This window comes from Saimiri boliviensis, chromosome 4 (assembly GCF_048565385.1).
Source record: "Saimiri boliviensis isolate mSaiBol1 chromosome 4, mSaiBol1.pri, whole genome shotgun sequence".
Classification (NCBI taxonomy): domain Eukaryota; kingdom Metazoa; phylum Chordata; class Mammalia; order Primates; family Cebidae; genus Saimiri; species Saimiri boliviensis.
Window position 1 is genome coordinate 115195972 of NC_133452.1, and position 14438 is coordinate 115210409.

The 14438-nt window shown below is 34.9% G+C and overlaps 1 protein-coding gene across 27 annotated transcripts in view; it reads right to left on the minus strand.

The window, feature by feature from the left end:
* RIMS1 (regulating synaptic membrane exocytosis 1) overlaps positions 1-14438 on the minus strand; it is a 521656-nt gene that overhangs the window by 428442 nt on the left and 78776 nt on the right. The gene's annotated exons all lie outside the window — the stretch shown is intronic.

The window sequence follows — 14438 nt, forward strand, 5'->3', positions numbered from 1 at the left end:
TTACAAAACTTAGAGCCCACGTCTTAGTCTTTGCTACATGGAATGCCCCTTAGGATCCAGAATGCTTCAAATATGAATCTGGTTCTTAACAGCTTTCATGAAGGCTTTTTGGAGATTTGACTACCCTGCTCATATTTGAGGCCAGTCATGTTATTCCAGAAGTGGATCACTGGTGAAGCAGTGGTAGATAAACTATTTTCCCAGAGCTTAAACTGCATGGCAAATTTCTCCACTTCTGAAAGAAATTATACAGGGAAACACGGACACAATGCACAGAAACGTGCACACACATACTGCTCATTCCAAACAAGGTCAGTAAGACTTCAAAACCAAAATGTAACATGACAAGAAAGGAAAACGGTGCCATTTCAAAGCCTCAACACAACCTCCCTTTGGGATAAGTTTCAAAAAGTGGTGTTCACCAAGATTTGATGCTAAACTTTCAATGAGCTGGTCAAAAGATGTGAGTCAACGACATCCACAGGAACCACAAAGCCTTGTGTTATTTTCCCAGTGTTGTGAGAGAAGGCCAATCATGCATCAGCATTCAGAACATTCAGGAAGGCAATTATTAAGGAAGTGTAATGTCCTAGGATTCTGAGCGCTGAAATTTTAATCTAACTTACACAGGTAAAATGTCCAGCAAGTTAAATTTCATAGCATTCAAAAATCTTTAGCAATTCTCACTTAACTAAAAATAGCATACGCAGCATTTTTAACCTACGTGGACTTATTCATGAAAATATCTGAAATATACCAACTTGGAAAAATTCTAAAGAATTAAATTTATGAGAAATCTTAATTGATCTCTTTTTTTCCCCCCTTTAAGTCTCAGGTATTCATACAGTGCTTTCAAATAAAACAAATGTACCACTTAAGAGTTTTTAAAAATATGTGCTGAAATAATCATTTTCTAACAAATATTGTGTTAGGCAGCACAAAAGGTAGGTTTCTAAGCAAACTTGTTTTTTTTTTTTTTTTTTTCTCACTAAAAGGCCCTATTGGCTAGGTGTGGTGGCTCACACATGTAATCCAGCACTTTGGGAGGCTGAAGTCAGCAGAGCAGTTGAGGTCAGGAGTTCAAGACCAGCCTGACAAACATGGTGAAACCCCATTTCTACTAAAAAAAAATACAAGTTTTACCTGGGTGTGTGGTGCATGCCTATAGTCCCACCTACTCGGGAAACTGAGGCAGGATAACTGCTTCAACCTGGGAGGCGGAGGTTGCAATGAGCTGAGATCGTGCCACTGCACTCCAGCATCGGCAACAGAGCAAGACTTTGTCTCAAATAAAAGATAAAACAAAAATAAAATAAAAATTTAAAAAGCCCTATCTTTCTAAGAAAATTCTTGTCTAATCTCAAGTGCCCAGTGGTTTTGGTTTAAAATTACAAGTTGACATACTGTTTTGGTCTATGTGTGTTATAGAATCTTTCTGACAAAAACTTCATTCAAAGTTTTAACTTTAAAGTGTTATTGAATAATAAAAATAAACACATCAATATTCAAAAGCAATATATTTAGAATTAATCTGACTTGAATGAATAATACAGGAAAATAACTCATTTTCCATAAGATATATTCTGGCCACAGGATAAATATTCAAGACGAGAGCAATGTAGCTAGCTATTGAATCTGTATTTTGAAGGGAGAAAACTAACTGTTTCAGGTTGATAATTATTTACCCAATTTGGGGGGATTTTAAATCCTGGCAATAGATACGCCTGTGTTTTCTAATTTGATTTCTGTTTTAGCTAAAATCTTTTCTAGATGTAAGAAAGAAAAAGAACAAAGTACTCCACACTCAGAGTAAGACAAATCAGAGTATAATATACTCACAAGATTTTTTGTTAGCTTGTGTGGATTATCATTTCTTTAAAATTATAATTGAACTGTATTATAGTTTGGAGAGATAAACCTTTAATAGTTTTGACAGTTTTAATGTATGGAAACTGTGTAACCTCAGCAATTTCTGCTATTTCCTATGCATTAGACTTGCTATAATAATATAAATCCCGCATACTTTAAGAAACACAACAATGATATTTCAGTATGTTGCAGCTTTTAAGGGGTCGGTCTCCAGGTATAATTCACTCCTTTAGCCACAAACGCCGCCACAAGGCTGACTTCCCAGAATTACCACGGATTGAGGGACTAGGAATTCAAAGCGTTTGACTTCTTACCTTTTGCAAAGTCTTTACTCAGATTTATCAGATTGGAGCTCTTAGACAGTCTTCTAACTGCATGTGAGCATTCCCTCATCACTGAAGCATCACTGAAGATTTATGCAAATAAGACATTCTGTAACTGGCTCAGGGGAATGCTCCTCCTGACTCCACCCTCAGTGCCGCTGGGTTTTATGAATGACTGCAATCAATGCGATGAATGGTTGCCAACTGCCCACTCAGCCACTTCCACTCTTCAGTGCACATACACACGGGAGAAACTAACATTGCCACAAGCCTGCAGATGAAGCTATGGCAAGGCTTTCATCTCTCCAAACAGGAACTAAATGTGCTTTCAGATCCTTAGAGTATGTGAATTAAAAATTCTAAATGCCTTCAAGAAACACAATTTACATAATTACCTTCTCTCTTTTGACTTTCCATTTTGGTGCCTGCAATCACTACCCTCTACCCTCCCTCCCCCAAAAAACACCACTGTTTTATGTAAAACTTTATCTGAATGTGAACTTTAAATGGTTTTATCTTTCATGACTAATGTCAGGAAACTAGTTACTGTGCAGGAAGCAGTCAAATAGTAGACTATGGCACGTTTACATTTCTGTTCTCAATCTTATGATGTTTTAATTTTCCTATCATAAATGGAGACAATTATCTCCAAACAGTATTAGGGAAAAGACAAGTGTTTGTGTCTACTTCCCAAGTATTATTGTAATAGTTCACACTGGTCCTAAGAGACCTTAGGAGCAGTTAAGATAATATAAGGTGGACAAAATGAAACATTTTTCAAATATACAATTTTCAGATTTGTTGATTACTGAATAAAAGTACCTAGAAACAGACAAGAAAAGACTTCTGGAGCTCTGCACCTGGCCACCTTCCCTTCTACAACCCCCATTCAGTCCTTCATGCCATTCTTCAACATGACACTAGCCATAAAGTACCCTAAATACATGCAACATTCTTATTTCCTGCCTGATTCTCTCTTCTTAATTCCAGACAGACATCTAACTGCCTCCTCAATATTTCTACTTGGATATTTAATAGACCTCTCAAAATCAGCATTTCTAACATGGAACTTTTCATCTTTCTCCCTCAAACCTGATTCTACTAGCAGCCATCTCAATCTTGGCTGTTCATAACTACATTTCTCTAACTGTTCAGGCCAAAAACCTTAGACTTGACTCCTAGTTTTCTCTTACATCTTGTGTCTTATCTACCAGACTCTATGCATTTTCTAAATTTGTGCAGAATTTGACCACTTATCAACCCCTCCACTATTGCCATCCCATCCTGAGCCAATATTGTCTCTCATCTGAATTCTCACCATAGACTTTTAACTGGTTACCCAACATTTACTATTGTCCTCCACCTGGAGTCTATTCTCAACACAACAGCCAGAGTGACTCTTTTGAAAGATAAATCAGGTCCTGCAACGTCTACCCAATCGTTCCCTACTTTACAGATAAGGAATTGTCAGAGTCCTTAGGATAGCATCACTACTCCCTCCATCTACCTTCCTTCCTTGAGTCTCTGCACCAAGCTTTCCTTCTGTCCGGAATGCTCTTCTCAATACAGGTATTACTACACCTCTATTTCTTTCAAGTCTTTGCTCAATTGTCAGTTTTTGATGGTTCCTACCCTAATTATCCTACTTATTTCTACAATCTTCTCCCCTTACCACATCCAAATATTTCCATGCACCCTTCACCTTGCTCTACTATTTTCTGAGATCTACTGTCTCCCATTGCTGAAATATGAACTTCTCAAGATCAGAGATCTTTGTCTCTTTGGATCACTGACATATTCCAAGAGCCTAGAACAGTGTCTTACATGTCATAGCAACTTACTACATATTTGTTAAATGAATAAGGAAGATAAAAAGAATGAAAATCTATAGACTTCAAGCTTGAGTAACTAATTTAATATGGTAAAATACAATGATTTAAAACAGATTCTAGGTAATACTTTGTCACATTATAGCAAGTTTCTATGAAGTATTTATAAAATATAAATAAATGACCAAGAAGTTTTATGATTTCAGTAACTTCACTAAATTTGTATTCATATGGTTTGAGTAAGGTTCACTCTTTCTGAAGGGTATGTCATAGAATATGATTCATTTAGTGGAAAGAACTCTTAAATATTCACTTACTGCTTCAAACCAGTGAAATATTATTTAACATCTGATGTACCAATATTTTATCAAATAAGACATTAAAGTAATTATATATGGTAAAGAGAAAAAAATATCCTTTTTTCTGATTTTTATAAAAAGGGTAGAAAAATAAGGAGAACTTCTATTTATTTAATACCTATTATGTACCAAAATATTTCCAGCATATGTCATGTATTCTTCATACCACCCTACCAGAGAATATCATTGTCCTACTTGGTCAGTGAAGAAACTATGGATCTAAGAGGTTAAATTATTTTTACAATGATAAAGGGCAAATGTTGATACCTTAAGAAATCAGGATTTTAATCAAGGTTGGTTTGGTATTAAAACTAATGTCCTTTCCACCATGCCAGGCAGCTATCTTTAATATTTAAAAGATGAATGGAAACTGATAAATATCAGCTGTGAAGTTACAGAGTCTAGCATCCTCAGACATGTTTCAATACCATTGATTTCCTGATACAGGTATATTGCTGAAAGTATTCAAATAATCCTACATAATTCAGTGTTCTTTAAGCATTATTCTAGTACTACCAGACCATCTTCACCAAATATTACATAACAGAACAATGGTGACATTGGAATATTGAGCTGGCTAAACTAGAAGTGTAGAGTGACCTTAAGACCAATGACAATACTGGAACACTACAAAATGTGAAATGCAAGACATATGATCCTGGTACATAGAGAAAGGGTTTCTATAAATTAAAGAATAAAGAAAGGTGAAAAGACAAATGATTCATTTGCAAGACAAATAAAACACAATTGATAAAAATATCTTCAAATATATATTTCAAAGGAGGTCTTTGGAAGTGATCTCATTTCCATTCACAAATTCTAAAAGAGGAAAAGGTGAAGAATATTATTTTAAAACTCACTTTATATGTAAGTTTGTATATTCATGCCAATTTATCAGTGAACAAATGAACATGATGACTGTTACCCATAGGGTGAAGATGGAATGGTGAAAATTCTACACCAGAAGGGAAAGAACGTTGATATTTTGAAAAGCCAGATGTACTAATCACAAACCATCAGGTCCTGTTACACTACCAGTGTGCATGCAGGGAAGCTTCAGGAGCTTCATCAGAGTAATTTTTACTTTCAAAAGGTTTGGAAGATAGGTGAAGTAGATTCCTAATTATAGGACAAAGGAAACCAGCTGGCCATTTTTCACAGTGAGCAATGAGGAATGTTGACCTTCCCCTGAAGAGGCCAGGAAATTATTCACGAAACAATATGAAAAGGCTAGGATTCTAAAATAAAGGCGATAACAAAATAAAGATTCGCTACAGAGATTAATGAGAGATTTTAAATTTTGGAAAAACAAATTTTTCAAAGACTAATAAGAAAACAAAATAATAGGTAAGAAGTCAAGTCTCTGATCTTCTTAATCATTGCAATCTACCTTTGATGATACAAATTATCATACTTTGTATCTCCAGAATATGAACAGACTTGATTCTTTAAGTTTCTCATATTGTTTCCAAGATTTTGGCAACATGTTCAATTAACTTCTTTTTACTCAAGCTATTATTTTCTGTTAACATAGTTTACTTCTCCATTCAGCAATATTAATGTTATACTTACTTTACTTACTTACGGATTTACATCTGCTATCATTCCCTACATATTCATTCTCTCATTTGCTTTTTTATCTGCTTACTAACCTGCATTCATTCTCCAAAAACCATGTGCTGCCTGCAAATTCAACGCAACTTTAGAAAATCTTAGAATACCAGAAATTTCCTGCCACTAAAACTGCAAGGGAAGACTTGTTCATTCCATACAAAAATAAAGCAAAACAAAGCCCATCCACTAAGAAGTAAGAAACTGCCAGAAGAGGAAGCAATGGCCAGTGTATCAGAGGGAGGTATCAAATAAGATGAGGTCTAAAGTCTTGCTTTGAATTATGCAGAAGGAATAGGAGATGAAGTTCAAGTGGAACTGCAGTGGGCTGAAGAGAAATAACGTGATGTGAAAATAAAGAGAGAATGAAGAGAATTGCTGCAAACACAGATGAAAGCTGAACTGAGAAAAGAGGGTGTAATGAAGGGTAGATGGTCTTTTTTACTTATGGGTACAATGCTAGATGAGGAATTACCCATGGGAAAGGGAGAAGTTAAAGATACAGAAAGAGAGGAAAGAAGGGGAAGTGGAAGCAAGAGGTAGGGCAAGGAAAGGGAAGAGGGAGAGAAGAGGAAAAGAGTTTGAGGAAACAAAGTTGTTGAGGTAAACAGGGATTACATGAATTAAACACGCAGGAGATTATTTCTCAAAATGTCACCTTTCATTTGACCATAATGGCCATCTCCATTTTCTCCCAGGAAGATCCATGCAGGACAATGCTGTATGAGATTCATTTTCAAAAGGTTTAGATAATTAAAATTATTGCTCGACCCCTTCTTGTATTTCTAACTAAGTTCCTAGAGGCAGAAACTTTGACTCAATACTTCTTTCCCATCCATACCTGTGCCAGAGGTGGGGAAGAGGGGAGATATGTGAGAGAGCTCTCTGTTCCCACCTATCATTCACTACTAGTTATGTTTTCACTAGTTAGTAGGGTCACCATGTCCTAAAAGCAAGAAGAAATTGGCAGTTTCCTCTTTGGCTTGTTGGGTACAAAAAAAATTTTTTTTTCACTTCTTCTTGAGTACCCAGCTTCTCTACAGGAAGTACCCTTGGGCAGGCCTGGGTGGCAGACTCTTCCAGGCTTCTAACTCTAGCTAACTGTCTTTCTTTCTCACCAACCCATGTCTACTCGAATATTTAGGTAAACACATATGAAGCCTGCTTAGAAGGCTTATTCTTTTAGATTTAGAGCAAGGTGTTTTTGTTATTGCCGTTCTTGTTTTAAACTAATTTGGGAAGGACAAACTACAGTAATTAGAGAGAACATGAGAAAGACCACAAGGATGTCTAATATTTCCAGTAAGGTAAAAAACATGGTCTCAATCCACAGATTCAGTCTCTTTTGCTCCCTGAACCATAATGACAGAAGGTTCTTCCGTTTTAAACATCATCATAGGCTCCAGTTGCATAAACAAAAGTCCCAGTCATTTTATTTTCCATTAAAGAAACCATATTGATCAAAAAGTGAGAATGACAGTGTTACAGGAATAACCTTGGAACTAACAGGTTATATTAAAGACAAAATTGTCTATAGCTTTTAATATTACCATTTCTACTAGTAAAGAATTCCAACACCCCTCACAGCTAGCTTATGTGCTTTATAAACCAGCTGAAAACCACTAGTCTCACCTGCTGGGTTTTTCCCAAGTGAGGCTGCCTGTGGTCTCTCCATCATAAGAAGCAATCACTGAGTTGATTGAGAGAGAGGTGAGGGACTGTTGAGTATATTTTGTAGGCAATAACATCAACTTAAACAGGTATATTAGCTCGAAGAGAGACAAATAACTAAAAATGGTCTTAACTTAAGAAAGCAATTCAGTAAAACAAGATGAATGTCAAGAAATGTAAACCTATTTAGATATGAAAAGCAAACATCAACAAAACAGGAAAACAACAGTTAATAATACCAGCTTAGATTTCTGGTGCCTACAGTGGGACTGAAACTATGCTCCGAATCCCACATACTTTAGGTCATGTCATATAGTCACATGTCATATATTACGACTGTTGCTAAGAAAAGGATAATGTCACCCAAATTACAAAATTTATTTGTGAAATATCAGAGTTTCCTCTTAGAAGCACAGTTCATCATTTCAAAATTACCTGATATCTGTGAAGTATTTTGTATTTAGCAAATAAATAATTTCATTGTCAGTTGTAGCAGGAGCCACAAAATTACACTAGAATATTTTGAGTTGTAAGCATTAGTGTTTAACTCACATCCCCTTGCCATATTGCAACATTGTACAAGAGTAAGAGATAGTTGTCAGACAATAGTTGTCCACACTCTAAATGTTCAGGATAAAAGAAATGAAATTTGGTAGCAGAGGGGGAAATTGATGCTATTTGTAAGGATAATTTCTAGAGCTATTTTACAACTAAGAGTTTTCTATTTTCTATTTTTATCACAAAACCACAGCTCTTTGAATAATGATTTTAGGGTACTTTCTATGTATCTAAGTATGTCTTTTCCCCACAAAGTATTCATTTTCCTCCATCATCTGGGAGCCCAACAGCTAAATAAATATCTACTGAGAGGACCAACAATGGTTCCTTGGTGGGATTTAAGTGGATTTTAAATTGATAAAACAAAATGGGAAAATGAAACATGGAAAAGCATTAATTAACAATTTCAGACATTACTTTCAATTAATTGTAACTATTTTTTCAACTGATTCGCCTGCCGAGAACATTAGAGAAAAACTGGAGCTAATCAGATATGAAAATGTGTTATTACATGGGCTGTTACTTTTGTAAAAATATTAAAGTGCCATATGAGAAATATACACTTTTCGTTTTCTTTCTTTCTTTCTTTTTTTTTTTTTTTTTGAGATGGAGTTTCGCTCTTGTTATCCAGGCTGGAGTGCAATGGCACGATCTCGGCTCACTGCAACCTCCACCTCCCAGGTTCAGGCAATTCTCCTGCCTCAGCCTCCTGAGTAGCCGGGATTACAGGCACGTGCCACCATGCCCAGCTAATGTTTTGTATTTTTAGTAGAGATGGGGTTTCACCATGTTGACCAGGATGGTCTCGATCTCTTGACCTCATGATCCACCCACCTCAGCCTCCCAAAGTGCTGGGATTACAGGCTTGAGCCACCGCGTCTGGCCCATTTTTTATTTTTAATGAGTATTTCTTTATTTTGTCCAGAGGTCACAGGCCTCTTTTTCCTAAAATATGACCAAAAAAAGGAAACTAAATCAATTTGTTACTTACATGGCAATTTTAATACTAGAATATGATGCTTCTTAGTCTATCTTTTGCATGTAGAGTGAGAAAAGCAAATAAATCTTGTAAATAACTTTTTCATCCCCTTCATCAAAACTGATAGAAATATGAAGAAACATTTAGGAAAATATGGATGAATAGCATGGCATTTGGAAAGATAATCTAGCAAATAGGATTTCTTAATCCTCACTGACATAGGTGAACATGCTCTAAGACATTTGCTCTCTCTCTTGACCTGATAGGGCTGTCAATTTTGTGGCTTTACCTGAGCTAATTATTCCTGAATTGTCATTTCCAGAATTCACCTCCCATTACCCGTCAGGTATTAAATCTGTATCTACTGAAAATTCATAATTTCTAATATAGCTCATTTCCTAAGTCTGGCAAATCTACTTCACATTTTTAGAATATCATTTTTTCACTTTGATCTTTATTCCATATCCCACTTTTCTTACTTCAAATTACCCGATCTCTTCTCTCATTCCTTTAATTTTTAGTCCTTTCAAAACTCAAAAGTAATGAACTCCAGAAATAATTTCAGGCGAAGTACTCTCATTTAGCCACCATCAACTTCTTCAGGAAACACATGTTCTTATACAGGGATACGAGAATTTGTTTAATAGCAACAGCCCAACTACTGGGAAAAAGTTCAAGAAATGTCTGCATTGGAAATACATGAAATGGTAGTGTGTTCCATTGCTTCACTGGGAAGCCCTGATGATTATGACATCAAATCATTACATAGTGATTGGGTATAATCAATGAGCAAATACAGGAAACTGTCTCTGTGCCACATACCATGACAAATGTAATGATCATGAAAACAAGTCACTCTATTCATCAATAATAGTAGCAATAATAACAACATTTATTGAGCATTTATGATATGATAGGGACTCATTTAAGCTCTTTATATGCATTAACTCATTTAATGCTCACAACAACTCTATGTGGTAAGCAGGTTAAATAATAGCTCGATAAAGGCTTTACACAGCCCTGTCCTATATAAGTTGTCACAGCATTAGACTCACAAGTTGAACTCTTACTTTACTATGAAACCATTTTATTTCCATGAAATTGCTTAAATTAATTTTTGATTGAAATTTAATTATATTCAAATACAGATAAAAACAGCAAGATCAAGCATAGGAATCTAGAATTAATAATATAATAAAGGCTGACTCTTTTTTCCCTAAAATGTTAAATATAAAATATATCTATTTTATAGAATAAAATTCTAGCTTATTATACTTTTAGTATGTATATACACTGTCATGTCATTTAATGTTCTTGAGGGTTTTTAATAATTTTAGTTATATTATGCTGTATAACTAATATTCACCTTGCTGTTAAACATCACTTCCAGAGTTCTAGTTAACCCTGGCATTTATTTTGCATGTACTTATTTATAGATTCATGTATATAAAAAAACATCAGAGGGTTTCAAACTCTAAGACTGAAATGTGTCACCACTTTAGTCAAAGCCGTTAACTTGTTCATTAGCATTCATGCTTCTGCTATAGGCAAACCTAAAACTACAGAGAATTCATCAGCTTTGAGATAGTTAACTCTATTGTTAAAAACTCCTTACTATTGGAATATTATTTTTTAAATGTTTACTGAAATCTGCCTTTATGTAACTTTCATAAGTCACTCCAATAACTTTGCTCTTGAAAACCTGTATAAAGTAAGTTTGCTGCTTTTCTAAAAGATCATCTCTGCATATATTTAAATTCAGTGTTCCTGTGTCCCCTTTATCCTTTCTTCACTTCTATTTTTCAACAGTCCATCAACTATCTCTTACTAGGCATATATTTCAGAAACCTAACTACTCTAGAGAAATTTTTGGTTAATAACTTTCTTAAAAGTTGACTCCTTCTGTTGTGCAATATTTTCACTCTAGGTCCAACACAAATGCAGATTTTACAACTCTCTCTAATAACCATGTCATATAAAAAGGCCAACTGACAGAAATGAAATTCAGGGCAAATTACCTATGAATGGCTTCCACACCTGGCTATACATCAGAATCATCTAAAGAGGTTTTTAAAGGTAAGACGTCCTTGGGTCCCAGCTCAGACCTACAGAGCTGGGGTTTGGGCTCAGAAATTTTCATATTATTAGCTCCCCTGGGTGATGCTAATGTGTGCAGGCAAACGTTTGGAAACTGCTGTTGAAGAATAAGCCATTCATTCACTCAAGTAGATATAATGAGTCCTTTCCTCAGAGGAAGCTAAACCACAAGAAGACGCCATAACTTGGACCACATTATCAGAGTCTGTTATAAAATAGCTTTCCCTGAACTGCATTTTAATGTTAGGTGCTCAGCTTTTATGAGAGGTCGATACAAGAAATAGCTGTGTGAAGTCACATTCTGCCTTTACTGTAAAATAGTGGTGAAGTTTCTGAGGATTACATCAGTTTGATTCCATTCTAATAAACTCCACATTAATTTTTTTCAAAATCTAACACCAAGAAAAATGATATTCCTCTTATATTACAAATGTTTATCATGATTTTTTTTTGGTCAGGGATCAAAGGAAGCTCAAAGCAAAACTTAAAGTTTACTATAATAACTCTGTTTACATAGTAGGAATGTTTATAATATCAATTTTTTATTGGTTGTAAGTTTCCATTTATATTATACTAATGTCTTATGTGAAATCCCATCAAAGAGAAGCAAAATAGAATTGTGGAAAGAGAGAAAGAAAGAGAAAGATTAAAACCTAACGATACAACGATCTTAAAATCCTGAAGTCCTTTTGTATTTCCTAAATTGGCTATGTGAGAAAATTTAAAGCCTGCAGTATGTCATGCTGACAGTAGAGTAGAAATATTACGAATTAAACATTACTACTGTTCATACATAAATTTCATATATTTGAGGCAAATAACTATATCTTGTTTTACCTATGGATAAATTTTGTGAGACATTGTCTCTAAAACTACATAATTACCTTATTGAAAAACTTTTCTACTTTTTCCTTTTATATAACATTAAGTAGTAAATTAACCAATTATAACATTAACAAGAAACAATACATGTGACATTGTCTTTATCAGTTCAAATCACCCATAGTTTTGCTATATAACTCAAAATGACCTCCTTACTTTAGAAGTAATATTTTAGTTTTGACACTAAGTAGTTAAGAATTACAGATCCTTCACTAAATAAAAATTTAAATACTAAACTTTATCAAAATCTTAACAATTTTCCTGAATAGACACTATTAAAATATAAATATGCACTCCTAGACTCAAAGGAAATATTTGCATTACGTATCTTAAATATACATTACATATAATTAGGTACATATGTACGTATACATATATATTACATATATGTACATAGATAGAACTTGAATCCAGAATACATAAAGAATTACTATAAATCAATAACAAAGCAACCTATCCTATGACTTAGAAATTGATTCCTTTGTATTTACCCAAGAGAAATAAAAACATAGGTCTACAAAATGATTTGTACAAGAATGTTCACAGGCCGGGCATGCTGGATCACCCTTGTAATCCCAAAACTTTGGGAGGCCAAGGTGGGCGGATCACCTGAGGTCAGGAGTTCAAGACCAGCCTTGCCAATGTGGTGAAATCCTGTCTCTAATAAAAATACAAAAGTTAGACAGGCATGGTAGCGGGTGCCTGTAATCCCAGTTACTCGGGAGGCTGAGGCAGGAGAATCGCTTGAACCTGGGAGACGAAGGTTGCAGTGAGCTGAGATCACACCACTGCACTCCAACCTGGGTGACAGAGTGGGACCCTGTCTAAACAACAAAAAAAGAATTTTCATAGTAGTCTTATTGATAATAAGACCATTAAGCTTAAAATTAGTGACAACACAGGTGTTTATCAATAGAATAACTAATTGAAAAAAAACATGACATATTCATACAATAAAATATATTTTGAACACATGCAATGATATGGATGTATCTCAAATATTTTTAAAGCAAAGAAGCCAAACACAAGAGTTATTACTATATAATTCAATTTTTATAAAGCCTAAGAATAGGCAAAAAGTAATCAGTGATGACAAGAATCAGAAAGTAGTCATCTCCGTGTGTGTGTGTGTGTGTGTGTGTGTGTGTGTGTTTGTGCGCGCGCATGCACGCACATGCTAAGGGGTGGTATTGTGATGTTTTATAGCTTGTTTTGAGTTGTGGTATTCATGCAACTGTGAACACTTATCAGACTAAGCACTTCAGATCTGTACATTTTATTTTATATAAGTTTTATCTCAATTAAAAAGTAAAAAAGAAAAATTCCTAACAGACTCAAAGAAAAAAGTCAAAATTCTACTAATTTAACAATATGTCATCCTTCATGCCAGTAGAATATAATTCCATGTGCTTTGGAAAGCAATCACTCCAACAAACAACAATGGAAGTCAAATAATTAATACACTTTTCAAAGAAAACAATTTACTTCTTTATGCCACGTTGGACTCAGAAGGATAAATGTAAATATAGTTAAAGCTAAGAAATGGGTTTATGGCCGGGCGCGGTGGCTCATGCCTGTAATCCCAGCACTTTGGGAGACTGAGGCGGGCAGATCACGAGGTCAAGAGATCAAGACTATCGTGGCCAACATGGTGAAACCCTTCTCTACTAAAAATACGCTGGGCGTGGTGGACTACACCTGTAGTCCCAGCTTCTCGGAAGGCTGAGGCAGAATTGCTTGAACCTGGGAGGCAGAGGTTGCAGTGAGCCAAGATCGCGCCACTGCACTCCAGCCTGGAGCCTAGCGACAGAGTGAGATTCTGTCTCAAAAAAAAAATAAAATAAGAAATGGGTCTATGTAGGAAAATTTTGCATCCAAACCATGGTACTATGTGTTAAAAAGCACTACTTGTTATGTAGATTATTTGAAAGGTAAATTTGCATTCAGTATTTCTCAGAAAGTATTACTTAAGATTATACTAACATTTATCGCTGGGAAAATCCTAAAATTGATATTTTCAAAGACTTTACATTCTACGTAGAACTAAAAATATGTCTTAGATATCTTCTGGTAAGGAAAAAAAATATTTATTTTCTAACAAATCCTGGGCATTAGCTGCAGTTTCTAACAGCAACATCTCATACCAAAGGCTTTAAAAAATTATTTTAATTAGAAACATAACTAAAAAGACAAAAAAATTATGAAAGGCTCATCTACTCCTACTTAAAAATTAGGTAAGTGGAAGTTGTCTATCACTATA